The sequence below is a fragment of the Peromyscus californicus genome, unplaced genomic scaffold, assembly GCF_007827085.1.
Source record: "Peromyscus californicus insignis strain IS unplaced genomic scaffold, ASM782708v3 Scaffold_12__1_contigs__length_115047231, whole genome shotgun sequence".
Lineage (NCBI taxonomy): Eukaryota > Metazoa > Chordata > Mammalia > Rodentia > Cricetidae > Peromyscus > Peromyscus californicus.
Genome location: NW_026294413.1, coordinates 34,093,225 through 34,108,841, shown reverse-complemented (window position 1 = coordinate 34,108,841; position 15,617 = coordinate 34,093,225).

Here is a 15,617-nt window from a genome sequence, read left to right as displayed (position 1 = left end):
TAAGTTATATATCTCTGATACCATTTGTTCTTTATAGGACAAATTTGACTTTCTTCTCAGTTTTTTGTCCCCAGAAAATTATAGAAACTCAGCAGGGTGTATTAAGTTCCATTCAGTTGGTATCAAAAAGGTTTATTTTTAGTTATTTTACTGTTGAGAATTTCATACATGCATATCCTATGTTTGTATCTAATCCTTCCCTTCCAATTTCTGCCCTCTGCCCCACCATGACCCCACACAACGTCATGTTGTTAGAATCACTGAGTCCATTTACAGCTTCAGGTTAGTATGTGCAACATTATGGAATAATCTACTATGGGTAGTCTTTCAGAGGCTCTATTCATGAAGGAAACTGACTATCTTCCACAAACCATCATTTGCCAAGCGATTTTCAGTTGGATGGGAAGTTTTAGAGGGCCAGCACTACCCATGCTGTGACTTCGTCCAGCTTACTATTGTCAAGGTTTTATGTATGCAGTCATAGATGCAATGAATTCGTGTGCAATAGCCCTATCATTTCTGTCAATTACTAGTTCTCTGCAGATGTCTACTACCTCTGACTCATATACTCTTCCTGTCATGTTTTCCATACTTGAATCTTGGAGGATATAGATGTATCATTTGGATCTGAGCACACGGCAGACTTTTATTCTCTACCCATTGACAAATTATGGGTATCTACAATAATTTTCATCTACTGGAAACGGAAGCTTCTCTGATGAGGGGTGATGGGTTTACTAATCTATGAGCATAAAGATAAGGACTTCAGGATGCAGTTTTATCAGTATAACCATTCAGTAAAGTAATATTATCCCCGCCTCTTGGGCTTATGACCTAGTCAACCACCAGGATTTGGACCAGATAATAATAGCCCTTCTTGTGCAGCAGGATTTAAAACTAATCACAAAGTTATTGGCTACTCTTATAGCATTTATGATACTATTTGACAAATATACTCATATCATTAGGGTAATTATATTGTAGCTCACAGTGTTCCCAGCTGATCACATTTTGGTTATGTTTTCCACCAGAAGCATATATAGAGTCTCTCAGCATAGAAACAGCTAGGAGTTGGAAGAGTTTCCAGGTCAGTACCAGCATGCTCTCCCCATTTCCTATAACTGAAGTCTGTGGTGTTTTCAGTAACATGGTCTTATCATAAATTACTGGAGATTAACCAGAAGTGAAAACAATGTCCTGCAATATTTGGTGGAATATATAGGACTCCAGTGACCAATAACTAAAAAAGATGTAACTCACATTTGGTAGTGGGATTTGTTGCTGACAGCTTATTGTGTCTCAGTAGACATTGTACAACCTTAACATGATAACTCTGCTCAATATATATATATATATATATATATATATATATATATGTATGTATGTATTGTAAGAGCTTCTACAGTTGTGTTTCCCTTTGGCATTTTCAAAGGTGTTTAGTTTTAGTTATCCATCTCCATTCTTCTTCCTCTGTCTTCATTTTTTGTCTCTCAATATACTGTACACTTCTGTTTGATTATTCACCTTCTTCCTTCATTCTACACTCTTTCTTTCCTTCACTATCTTGTAAGCATCCCCTGTACCCCTTTTCTAGGTTAATGAATTCTGTGGTCATTCCAGTTTAGATACAGTTATGATTCAAAGCTAGCATTCACATATAACACAGAAGAATGTGGCTTTCATCTTTCTCTGTCTAGATTACAGGACTATGAAGGGTTATGGGCAGCATTTACTTACTACAGATTTCACTTCTCTTTGCAACCAATTAATATTTCATTATTCACTCACCAGTTGATGTAAATGATGTCTGTTTTAATTTTCTGGCTGTTGTGACTTGAGCAGTGACAAATACGAGCAGGCAAATGTCTCTGTAGTAGGGAATAGAGTCCTTTGCAAAATGCTTAATCGTGGTGTAGGTGACTCCTATGATAGATCTTTTTCATACTTAAGAAGGCACTAACATTTCCACTTCCAATAAATCTTTCCCTTTACAAACATCCACATCGGTATTTGTTGTCATTTTAAAATCTTATCCATTTGCATTGAGGTAAATAAAAAATTCAAAGTAGTCTTACTTGCATTTTCCTCATTTTTAGTTTTTTTTCCTCAGCCGTCTGTATTTCTTCATTTGAAAACTTGTTTAGTTCCATGCTACAGTTTTAGTTAAGTTACTATTTATCCTGTTTAGGCTTTAGTGCTTTGTATATTCTAATCAGTTCTCTGTCAAATATAGAGCTATTAAAGGTTTTCCACAATATGCAGGCTGCATCATTTTTAAATGATAGTGTCCTTTTCTGTACAGAATCTTTTTTGTTTCATGAAAATTTAAAATTTAAGTGGCATATACTGGTAGGCAAGCTATTGGGATCCTGGTCAGAAGGATATTTACCATGGTTATATGCTGAACGATGTTCCCTACTTCCTCTCTAAGAGATTCAAGTATTCACGTTTTCTTTGAGGTTCTTGATCCATTTGGAGATAAGTGTTGTGCAGGGTGAGAGATGAGGATTTAATTTTTTCTACATATAGCTACACAGTTTTTCCAGGAGAGTACCCTCTTTTTAAAGAGTTTAACTTGTGGTATATTTTTTTCATTTATTTGTTTGCAATTAAAAGTTAATTAGATCATACCACCATTTCTCCCCTAAATTAATTACCATATATATTCCCTTGCTGTCTTTCAAATTCATGAGCATTTTTTCATTAATAGTTATTATAAATATGTATGCATATTTATAAATATGTATGCACAGTTACATACCTACAAACTGCAAAATACATGTGTACAACTTGCTCATCTGTACATTTCTAGTTTATAAGTTTCAGGGTTAACCATTTGTTTTAAGTTAACTAATTGGTATGCTCCCACCTGGGGAAGACTATTTTTCCACTCTCAGAATTTTTTCAGTAGTGTATAGTTCTTTGTGCGAGGTTGAGGCCTTCTGAGCTTTCTGCTATCCACTTTGTAATGTTTATCAGTATTATCCTTGTTCAGCTCATGTTTAGATAGTCATATTGGTAAGACTTTATGCGTGTGACTTCCCACATTCCTAGGAACCCATTCTCACAGAAAGTTCCCTGATATTCTGGCTTTTACACTCTTTCCATGTAATCATCTTCAATAATCCCAGAGGCTTCAGTGTGATGTATATATATATATATATATATATATATATATATATATATATATATATATATATGGCCTCCTTTGGTATTGGACTGTACTTTAATTTGTTGTGATTTTCTATACTGGTTTCTGTCTGTTGCAGAGTGAAGTTTCCTTGATTAGGTGGTGAGACCTTAGCTTACCTATAGATCTAAGGAAAAATATAAGGATGCAATTTGGAATTATATGGGTTTAATAACAAGATAGTTGTAGTTTCTACCTAATATTCATGATTCATTAGTCCTGGTGTTTGGCTAGATTTACAGTACCTGGCATGATTCTCCTCTTGTTGAACAGGTCTTAAGTTCATTAGATAGTTGATGTTTACTGTCAAGGTATAAGTTCCACTCTTACATCCTTAGGTGGGATATCATACTGGTCCAGTCACTCTAGATATCAGTATGGAAGATTTTCAAAAAGCTAAAATATAAATCTACCATACAGCTCTGCTGTACCACTCCATGACATATGCCCAAATGACTGGACATCATTCTCTACAGATACTTGTTCAACTATGTTTGTTACTATTTTATTCATAATAACTAGAAAATAAAAATAGCTTAAATCTCCTTCAACTGATGAATGGAAAAAAACTATGGCAAATGTGTTCTATGGAATGCTATTCAGCTGTAAAGACAAATGATATGAAATTTACAGGCAAATGGATAGAAGTATATTTAAAAAAAGATCATAGTGAGTGAGGTAACCCAGTTAGGCAAATTTGCATGCTCTCCCTCATCTAAAATTCCTAGCTCCAAGTCGTCAAATATAAGTACATATGTTAGAGTAAGTACAGAAACTAGGAAAATAAAAGGGGACCATTTCCCAGATGGAGATGGGAGAGCATCATAGAGAGGAGAGCAGTGTCCAAGTTAAGCAACTAGAAAAATTTAAAAGGAGGAGCTCTAGTAGGAGAAGGGGAAGAGAGAAATCATTACTTTTTTTAAACCAAAGGACTCCAAAGTTCTTTTATTTTATGTGCCTTATATCAATAAGTATTTGCCACAAAATGAACTAAGACTGAGGCATTCAAAGACAATTTAAAGACAAGATTTAGATCTTGATTTTTAAAATATACTTGAAATTTGATGATCATTTTTATTTGACAATTTCATTCATGTGTGCAATAATTCTGATTAGATCTTCCCTGACTCTCCTACTGTATTTACCTTCTATCCCTTTCAACTTCTCCCATTAATATTAGCCCATTTTCCACAACTAAGTCCTTTTTGATGTGTGATCTATTTATTTTTCTCATTTTTCATTCCTTTACATCCTCATAAAAATTTCCACCTGTTGTTTTTAAAAAATAACTGCTACAGTCTTTAATGAAAAATGTTTTTATTTTCCATTATTTGTTGACTGAACACATTTTCACATTAATTCATTTTTTTTGGATTTTTGCTCATAGTTTAATCTGACAATGACTTCATAACACTAGAAGTAAATGCATACTGAGTTATTTAAACAATTTTTTCATCATACATTAATATCCATGATATTTGGGAGCACACGGGTGCATTTTTCCATGTAGTCTGAAATGAATTATACATTAATAATTGAAAGATCAGTTTGAAAGAGTACAAATGATAACATGTAAAGGGCTGCTAAAATAACTTATTTTTTTCTCTCTGACAGGAAAACTTCAATGAGGTGATTCTCAACCAGGGAAAAATAGGTAATTTTTATTCACCCAAATGATATATCAATGTCTGCTTGATTTTCATGTTTAGAGAAAATGCTGCTAACAGGTATATGATGAAAGTTAGGTACTTGAACTTCTAATATCTTGCATTGATTTTAATAAACACAGGGGAAATTGTCCTTCATTTTGTCCCAATTTTGGGAGGAAGTTATCTCAAAATTACTCAATGAAATTAGAGAGCAGAGATAATAGTTCTGTGAATAAAAATAAGATAACAGTAAAAGAAATTGAACTCTTTAGAGTTAATATAGGGACTAAAGAGATGACACAGCAGGTCAGAGCAATTCTTGCTCTTGCAGAGGACCTGGGTTCAACTTCTATATCACTCAAATTGTAACAGACAACAATCTAGAATTCCAGGTCTGCAGGATCCAATGCCCTTTTCTATTTGAAATTCACACTATGGCGGCATAAAGAAAATATAATAATTGATACACTACAAAATTTGTTTTAAATTACTAAACATTGTTGTAGAATATCATTTTAAGATGTGTTACATTTGTTTATGCTGTGGACCATTTGTTTCAATGATGCCGAGATGTGCTGCATTCTTTTATGTTGCATTTGTTTAACTCTGTGAAGCTGTGTTACCTATAGATCTAAGGAAAAATATAAATGCAAATGTCTAAAGCATCTCATTGTTCTAATAAATAGCTTAACAGCCAATAGCCAGACAGGAGAAAGGATAGGTGTGGCTAGCAGGCAGAGAGAATAAATAGGAGGAGAAATCTGAGAAGAGAGGATGGAGGAGTAAAAGAAAGAGAAGGAGAGGAGGACATCGGGGACAAGCCACCCACCTACACAGCCAGTCACAGAGTAAGAAGTAAAGAAAGGTATATAAGATAAATATAAAAGCCCAGAATCAAAAGGTAGACAGGATAAATTAAGTTAAGAAAAGCTGACTAATCATGATGGGGAAAGCTGACTCAAGCTAGTGGAGGCTTATGGACTCTGGACTGATAGATGGGGAACCTGCATGGGACCAAAGTAGGCTTTCTGAATGTGAATGACATTTGTGTGGCTTGATCAGTTTGTGGAGTCCCTGGCAGTGGGTCCAGGACTTATACCAGGTATATGAACTGGATTTTTGGAGCCCATCCCCTGTGGTGGGATACCTTATTCAGCCTAGATGAAGCAGTAGGGGCTAGGTCCTGCCTCAACTTGGTAAGGCAGACTTTGTTGACTACCCAAGAGAGACCTTACCCCCTCTGAGGAGTAAATGGGTGTTGGGATAAGGGGAGGTGGGGGGATGAGACAAGGGAGGGAGGAGGAAATGGGAATGGTATGTAAAATGAAAACAAAATTTTAAATAAATAAAAAAAAATTTAAAATGTTCCAAAAAAAAAAGAAAGACAGAAAAGAAAAGAGAAAAGAAGAAAGAAAAGAAAATCTGGCTAGAAATAAGCCAAGCTAAGGCTGTTCATTTATAACTATGAAAAAGTTTCTGTGTGCATTTATTTGGCAATTAGGTACAGGCCCCAAAAGAGCGAAAGGATAAAAATCAAACAACCAGCAACCACATATTTGAAAATTTTCTGACCATAAGACTCTCTTGCTGATATAATAATCAACCCTGCTTCTGATAATACTCTGTGAAAGTCTATAAAGAAAACAAAATATGTGTCTATGAATATTTTGCATTGTATCTCAGAGAGAGTTATTGTTTTCCTCTGAAATACAGAATTTCTTTGTCTCAATGACATTTCTAAAGATAAGTATTAGTCACACAGAGCTACCTACCAAGAAAATGGCTACTACTCAAGCAAAGCCCTGTGGGAGGGAATGTACTGTAATCTCTGATTGTATTTTGGATTAAGAAGGTCACTATCTCTGCTGAGATGGACCGTCAGCTTTCATAGTGAACAGGAATTCTTATGTTGCAATGAAGGACTACAATGAATGTTTATGAATAATCATTGCCTAAGTAAGGTCAGTTCATCTTCAGTCTAAAATAAGTCTGAAAATGAAAGGGCTTTGGAACAACTTGCAATTTCAATTTACCCAATGATGTGGCATTCATTGAACCACAGGATTCTTTGGCAAAATCTAATTGCTGCTGTACTGACAAAGAAACTGTTTTCATGTATTTCCCTTCTGAGGGGCTGATAATTTATTTGAAGAATAGAACACAAGTTGATCACGCTACTTGTATTCCTATTTTAAGACAAATCAAATTCTCTGTAACCTTGCTCCCTTATTTGGTTGGAAAACATATTTTTCCTTTGGAGAAGAAAATAATCCACTGAATGTTTTGGTGGCACAGCATGAATTATGCAGATATTTCCTGCCTTTTTAGGAGTTTCCCTTCTGCCTCAAGGTCACCCTTGTGCCTCTTACAAAGAAGCTACCTCTAGGTGGCATTCACATTCATGGAGGAAGACTCTTCCTCAAGATAGACAATTTTCTCTTGTGTTCTTAGTGTTGTAGTAACAGAGGCAGAGCAGAGACCAGTGTGACCATCTATTTTTTAATTAATTTATTATTTAATTATTTTAATCCTAGTCACAATTTTCCTTCCCTCTTTTCCTCTCCCTCAACCTCTCCTCTCCTCCCAGGCCCTCCACATATCTGTCTTCTCCTTTCACTTCAGAAAAGGGCAGGCCTCCCATGGATATCAGCCAGCCAGGGCCTATCAAGTTGCAGTAAGAGGTGGCACATTCTGAACTACTAAGGCTGGACAAGGCAACCCAGTAGAATGGAAAAGTTCCAAAAGCAGATGATGGAGCCACGACAAAGGATGTAGAGAGAGAGGAATTATCATCTTTTGAATTCATCACATTGCCTCCCACTGGTAGTTTCACAGCTGTAGTCCCTTGACACCTGGTATTTGTGTTGACACAGGATCCTGTCTGCACAATCTATATCCCTATCAATCTGTCTACTAACATTATTGACATCCTCATTATTTTCCTGATAGGTGGAGACTTTCCTTACTCTTTTCCCTTGGACAACAACACACTGCAGCATCAGTGTCTGACTGATTGAAAGAGATATCATATCATGGTTGCTAGATGATGATATATGTAATTCATATTATTATTTGTAAACCTGACTACCCTATACCCTTTCTCCAGATCATGATGACCATCTATATCTCCTACATTTGCTGTGTCCCATAAAGTTTTGGAATTTTAATCCCTTCACTCGCTTGCACTAAAGCATATTTCTTACTTGGCTCTAGAATATGTTTAGGCCATTTTTCTTCTTCTTCTTAACTATTCCTGTTTTTGAGCAGATGCTCTATGGTTCTCCCTGCAGGTTGTCAGGGACTAAACATGAACCATGGAAAAGTACTAGCTAGACCAGAGAACAAGCCACAGGCCCTAAACCAGATGCCCTCAAAGATAAAGAATATTCCTTGGTCAGGTAGGTCAGGTAGCATAGCAACAGAACAATGGGCCCTGACCAGTGACATTATCACCTAGCACAACATCCTCCAGCCTCACGACTTGCACGTCCTCCTTCACTTGCATGTCTCCCCTCAGCTGCACGTCCGGCACGTCATGCACCCCTTCCCTTCTTTCTGCCCCCTCCCCCTTCCATGCTATATAAGCCTTACTGAGGAGAATAAAATTTGCAGCTTGATCAGAACCCTGTCTTGCTGTCTTCCTTTTGTGTCTCCCGTCCCTTTCATTCTCTCCCTCAGGTGGGTCGCCCCCGTTAACACCCCACTGGCAGGGGCAGCTGGTAATCATCTAAATCTAAGCTTTTGTCTGGAGATGCTCACAGACAATGGATTCCATTCTGAGCATAGGAGAATTCATAGCAGGAAAGCATACCCTTGGTGTTGAAACCTCCACAGGCAAAGGCTGACCTATAAATAGTTCTCTGCAGTACCAGCATTCTGTATGTGTCAAAGTGTCTGAAGTACACATTTCTGAGACAACAGCAATGGGTAGGGTGTAGATGTAATTCTAAACAGTCTTATTAAATAAGAAACACAGAGCCAAATACAGAGTTAAAAGCCCAAGAGGTCAGAGCACTAGCAAATAGCCTTTAGCATACCAGCCACTGCTGTCCTTCCCCTGAGAAAGAGACCTACTTCCTGTGTGTCTGTATTTTTTATTGACTTTCTGTTCTGCCTTCTCATTGGTTCTAAACCCAACCACATGACTTCTTCGTCACTGCCTGTCTATACAGACCTCCAGATCTCCATGGTTGGTACTTGGATTAAAGGTGTGTGTCACCAAGCTGGCTATGTCCTTGAACACACAGACTCTGCCTGCCATGTGATCAGATGAAGGGTGTGTGCTTCCACTGCCAGACTTCTGCTAAATAGCTTGCAATTTGCGCTAACCCCCAGGCAACTTTATTTATTAACATACAAATAAAATCACATTTCAGCACAAATAATATATCACCATACCTAGTTCTTTCATTCACAGTATGGCTTGAAAGAAATTACGAGAGCTGATATTTCCCTTTTAAACTAGCCTCTTGAATACCAAGTCTTCTACCTAGTATCCCCTAGATATTTCCCAATGAATGTTCCTAGATTTCTTGTTCTATAAACATCCCACCATTAATTTTTGCTGTATATTTAACTCCGTTTTTATTATTTTATTTGTGTTGATATAAAAAGACAGTAAGACTCAGGGGTCCAGTGAGGGAGGGGAGGGAGGTCAGCACAAGAGAGTGAGGGACAGATAACATAAGATGTTAAGAAAGAAGAAAAATTAAAAAAAAAAGACAGTAAGACTCTATTAAAATAAAATAGCCAGTGTGGAAAATATTTTTAGAAATATTATAAGGGGGATTCACTTCCATGTGAGAAAGATTATGACATATTTTTATTGTTGTTTTTATTATAATTTCATACCTTTTCTTTGATGCTTTTTATATACAAGTATAATATAAAATCCTTTGCAAAAGTTGACACCAGTTAATGATCTGTGCTTTGTTAAATTGTGAGCATCTATAGTCTCAACTCTTCAGAATACTCTCTGTGGTATTTATTCTAGGCTTATCAAGAGCCTGGATTCTGTCATTATCATTTGTTTTAAACTACATGCATTCATTTAAAAAAATACTCATGTGAGTTCTTTGAAGCCTGTTCTCAATACATTTTATATGTAACTCCCCTCTTGATAACCCCAGAGAAAAACTTACCATGTTTAGTTTTATTCTATCTTGTTATTATTTAACTCATTCTGTCATCTTTTAGTAGTTGAAAGTCTTTAATAATTGATCATGCTATCTACAAGAAATGCTGGATGACTATTCTGTTATTTTATTCACTTTAAGACATTATATCTTTTATCACTAATACGCTTCTTCAGTACATCTGTTCACCCTATTGGTTTTACATCATTATTTACTCTTTGCAGTATCTGTAATATTTCTAATATTTAAAGACAACATCATGCGAATGTTATGCCTAGTAAGAAACACAAATGAATTCTTTGACTACATTTTTACATCATTGTTGACATGTATGTCCCACACTGGTCTAGAATTGAACCCATGTAATTAGATTCTGTCTATCCCTATAAATTGTATGGAGATTATATAAAGTGAAGATATTTCCTAGATACTACAAAAAAGCACTATATAAATAAAAACAACAAACAACTTCAATCAAATCCATAAACAAAATGTGGGATTCTGTAAACTCAGCATTGGATTCTCAATGCTCTGCCATAATTTTCTGTTGCAAATTTATTATAATAAAATATTCAGAAATTCATAAAACTTTTAGAAAATAAAATATTCTGGTTAATAACAAGGAAATAATGGTCAGTGATACTACCCACCCATGTGACTGAGATGTTTTGTATTTTAATAAATGATGAGTATGAATATTTTCACATATAATTTAGTGTAATATATAGCAAGTAAATATCTCACAAATTCAGACCTCTTTCATTTTGTATTCTATTTTGGTCACATATGCCATTTCCTAATTCTATTATTTTTGGCTATCTTTTTGCATTGTTTCATCTTGTACTGATAAATTTGAAAGCATTAAAGAACATTAGAATAATTAGAGAATGATCCTTAAATTAAAAATGATTTCAATAATTCACGTACTTTTCATTTTCAATGGATTTATTTTTCTCAAGTGGCTGTTATCTATTATATTGTAAAATATGTAAAGGAGAAAGAGTATATAGTTTCAAAATCTGTACAAGCTATTTTCAAATACTTAACAAGTTGAATTTATGAATATCACATTTCAACCTATTTTCTGGGAACATGGAAATAATTCTGTTTTATAGTAGCTTTAAAAGAACATTTCGCCGGGCGGTGGTGGCGCACGCCTTTAATCCCAGCACTCCGGAGGCAGAGCCAGGCGGATCTCTGTGAGTTCGAGGCCAGCCTGGACTACCAAGTGAGTTCCAGGAAAGGCGCAAAGCTACACAGAGAAACCCTGTCTCGAAAAACCAAAAAAAAAAAAAAAAAAAAAAAGAACATTTCAAGTTATAGAATATGAGAGTGCTCACATTGCATCATTGTTATCATAGTTTGATTTTTTGTTATTTTTTTCTAGAATTGATAACTTCTTGAATTTGTAATTTAATACTTAGTGAGTCAGTATAAACTGCAAAATGACCAAGGTCATGAATGTGATGTACCAATCATGCTTCAGAGTTAAATTTTTCAACAGGACATCCCTCTAATATCTAGTCTTTCTTCTTTGCATAAAGCTTCACAATGTGGGCACATGGCTGTTAAGTTGGTATAATAAAAATCATCTTTACATGGGAAGTAGTACAAGAATGCAACATCTGAAAACAATTCATTCAGATGTAAAGAAATACTCCTTTTTCTGTTACTTAGATATGACCTCAACAAAAGAATATTTCATCAATTTCCAGAAGAATAACTAAAGAAATTTTAAGGAACTTCAAGAACAAAGAGATAATTATGCCTAGGCATGAAGCTGCATGTATAGCTAAAGGAAAGTAAATGGTAAGAAGAACTCGAAGTTACAAGATATACAATGCAATTTCATCTACTTCACAAGCATGAAAACCATTCAATAAATTTAGTCTGCCAGATTTATATTGTAGCTTGGAGGAGTGCATTTTACTACTGCAATATTAATATTGCTATTAAGTAAATATTTATTTGCTCAGGTGCTGCATTAATTAAAGTCAAGGACAAGAGGCTTGTGGAGTATCTTCCAAACTAAAATGAAGTATGTTCTAAGTCAGTTTACCATGTGCTTAAATCTTGAGATTCAAACTATTCCATTCTTCCAGAGAAGCTTATTAAACTAAGGGGAGCAAAGTTTCAGGTTTATATATCAAATGATAGTCGACTATTGAATTAGCCAATAAAGTAAAACCATCCAACTTCATGATTCATATTGTTATAAGATTGTATACCACCCACAGAATTAGAAAACAAAAAGTTGGCTTTGGCTTTACTATCTCTTTCTCTACTAGTTTAACCTCTGGTAAATGGAATCCCTCTTTGTAAAAGAAGAAGTTAGCATATAATTGCACTTACTGTTCTGAAGAATAAATACATCTATTGTATTTCTAAACATAGAAATAGAGAATAATCAACCATGGGCAGAAAATAGTATAACTTAGTGATGTCTTCTCACTGAATAATTTAAGTAGAATACCTGTATTTTAATTGACCTGAAATTTTAAACTATGATGCTGTTAAAATATTAGAACACAAAACACATTGTAGCATATCCATAAAGTGGTCTGCTCCCCAGCAACAAAAAGTTAGACTGGAATATACTTGATACAGATTTATCACAAGCATTATATTGCATGAAAGAAGTGAAACAAAAGAACATCCATTATGTGGACAGCAAACTGTAGAATCCCATACACAACGACTCTGTGGAAGGCAACAGAGACAGGAAGTGAATACCAAAGCGCTGGTGAAATGTTTTAATTTTCCTATCTAGGATTCTGTTTCCCTAATGTGATCCATTTTTATTTTGAAGCATGCTTTATTTTAAAATGTTTATTATAAACTTCATTAAACAGCCTTAAAAGACAAATGAATGATTCAAGTACAGTATTAAAACATCCCTTTTGTAAATTCACAAATGGAGTAGGCAAGCCTTCAAATCAAGAATGAAAGAAACAGCTTTGTTCTTGCAAAAGGAAAGCCTATAGGATGCTGTGAGCACAAATTACAGGGACTTTTTCAGGATGGAGGATGGGAGAGAGCAGTATGGACCCAATTAAAGTCAGGGCAGTTTCAATTTCTTACTGAAATAATAAATATAACATACACTTAAATGCAACATGTAGTCATAGATACATGTACATATGGTTCCTCCATCTAAAGTTAAAAACCTAGACAGGGAATTCATACAGAAAAGAAATATAAGGTTCTTTCAAGTGGTGGTAGGTTAAAGGAAAAAGAGGGACTGTGAATGGAAGGATAACAGTTTTCTCTTTATGCTATTTCTGTCCTGTATTATGGTGGATTATGTTACTGTCTATATATCCATGGCTTTTCATCATATTTTTCTAAGTTAGGAGAAATCAGATAATTTTACACTACTTATAATGACCACAACTTATTTTATTAGTTTTCATAACAATGTTTAGTTTTAGGATACATTTTCCCCATAACATACTGGAAAGGAATTCTGGACAATTGCATTTTTTTTGGAATGTGAAGTGATTGCATAGGAACATCATCTATGATACTGGGTTGTCTATATTATCTGGTTCTAGGGATTATATTAAAATGTGTCATCCTAAGAGTCTCAAACTTGACCTACATGCCCCACACCCCATTTAAACTATTTCCTGCACAAGTACATGTTTCTACCTCACTATGGAAGATTTTAATCTAACTATTCTAATCTAGTCCTATGTGTGATTAATTATGCATGTATTATGATTACAATCCAGAAAATCAGTGATGTTTACAGATGATAAAATGGAGGTGGTGAAGCTTCTGGTTTACTGAGACTACTTCTGTTATAATAACATAGATGAAGGTCAAATACAACATAATCTGTGCTACTGGACAGTGGTCTGTGTTAGGCAACAGCTGATACAGGAAACTATAGACAGTTTATAAGGAATGGATGTCTATGGAATAAATGCAAAAATGAAGTGATTTCACCTAGAGAGATCTGTAAAAGAGTCGTGTACTTCATATTTCTCATCCACAGTCCATCATTTGACATTGAGTTTGACCCTTTCTTTCCTAAATCACCAAAAATGTTATGGTTAAGGAATTATTCTGTTGGTCAGGCTCTATTTAACTGACTAGAGACCTTCTTCTAGAAGTGAAGTCCCAATATTCCATTGTTATTAAAATATCAAGGAATATTGTATTTCATATTTATTGGAAATTTCCCTGTCTTGTTTAAACTCAAATTCTAATATTGTGACAGCTACTCCAAAGTCCAAAGTATGCTTAGCAAAACATTGGTCCTAACTTCAGCTATGTGTACATATTTTGGGGTGTGAAAGTATTTGTGGGGGAAAGCATGTGGCATGTGTCAGTATGTGTGCAGACTAATACGAAGAGAGCAATACAAAAGTTTTAGAAGGAAAGTAAATAGAACTCTACTAGAAACCTTATCTTAAGCAATCATGAAGGATGCATCATTTTTAATATGTGAAATGATTGTCACTCACTGAGCAATGATTTAAGCCTGTAACAATTTAGCTTGTCAAATTTATCAGTTCACATCCTGAGCACATTACTTTGGAAATATGTTCACATATCATAATGTTCAAATTTGCAAGTTTTTGAGTTTGTACGTTTAGATGTGTGTATGTGTAATAAACATACTGACACTAAATATCATAGTCCTGTCTGTGTGCTTTCTGAACATGTGCTTTGATAATAATGTATGGAACTTCATGCTTATAACACCTTTGTAATGTGTTAAAATAGAATCTGAATTCATTGACTAAGTAGCTTTCACAAGAGTCATAGAATGAATTTTATCTACTACAGAAAATCTACTACATTTTCCATTCTTTATTAATATGAAAGGGTATTCATATAAAACATTCTGATTTTTAAATGGCAAGCAAATATTATATAATTATTGTGCACCACACTTTTGATTGAGTCCCTAATATATACCCTCTCAAATCATTTTCAAATAAGGAACATATTGTTTGATGCATTACTTAGAATAATAGTTATTATTTCTAACTTTTCATGGTCCAAAGGCATTCAGTTTTATGTGATGAATATGCAATGACAAGTTTCTGAACACATAAACATGCATGTTTATATTTAAAACAAAATTACTATCTTACTATGAAGAAACATCTTAGCATTCTACATACGGAATATTATATAAGTCATATAATTAATGAAAATACAATCTATGCTATAGTAGATGGGTAGCGTAGCATGTGAAAGATTATTTTTTAATGATTTCTGCTCAGGTTGATCATCCAGTATTTGCTATCTAATGTCCTCTATACTACATTTTTTTCCCTCTATACTACATTATTGGTAAATGCTCAATGTTGAGAGCAATAAAGTGAATAGCAAGTTGGATTTATATGAAATTTTATGTATTCCTACTTCTGTTTTACTTATTAACATTTATGCTGAGTTTTCAGAACTTGATATTTCATTGTGTTTCTACCACTTTATTCTCAATATACCATTTACAGGGCAGTCTATCTCATATACATTTTTGACACTAGTGACAGAAAGGTTGCAAATAGCCTAGCTGAGCCAAGTAAGTGAGAATAGGACAGGCCAGATTCACTCTGGCAAGAAATTGGATGTTACAATGGCTCCAAATTTATTTTGGGAATTTGTTATAAACCACCAGATGAA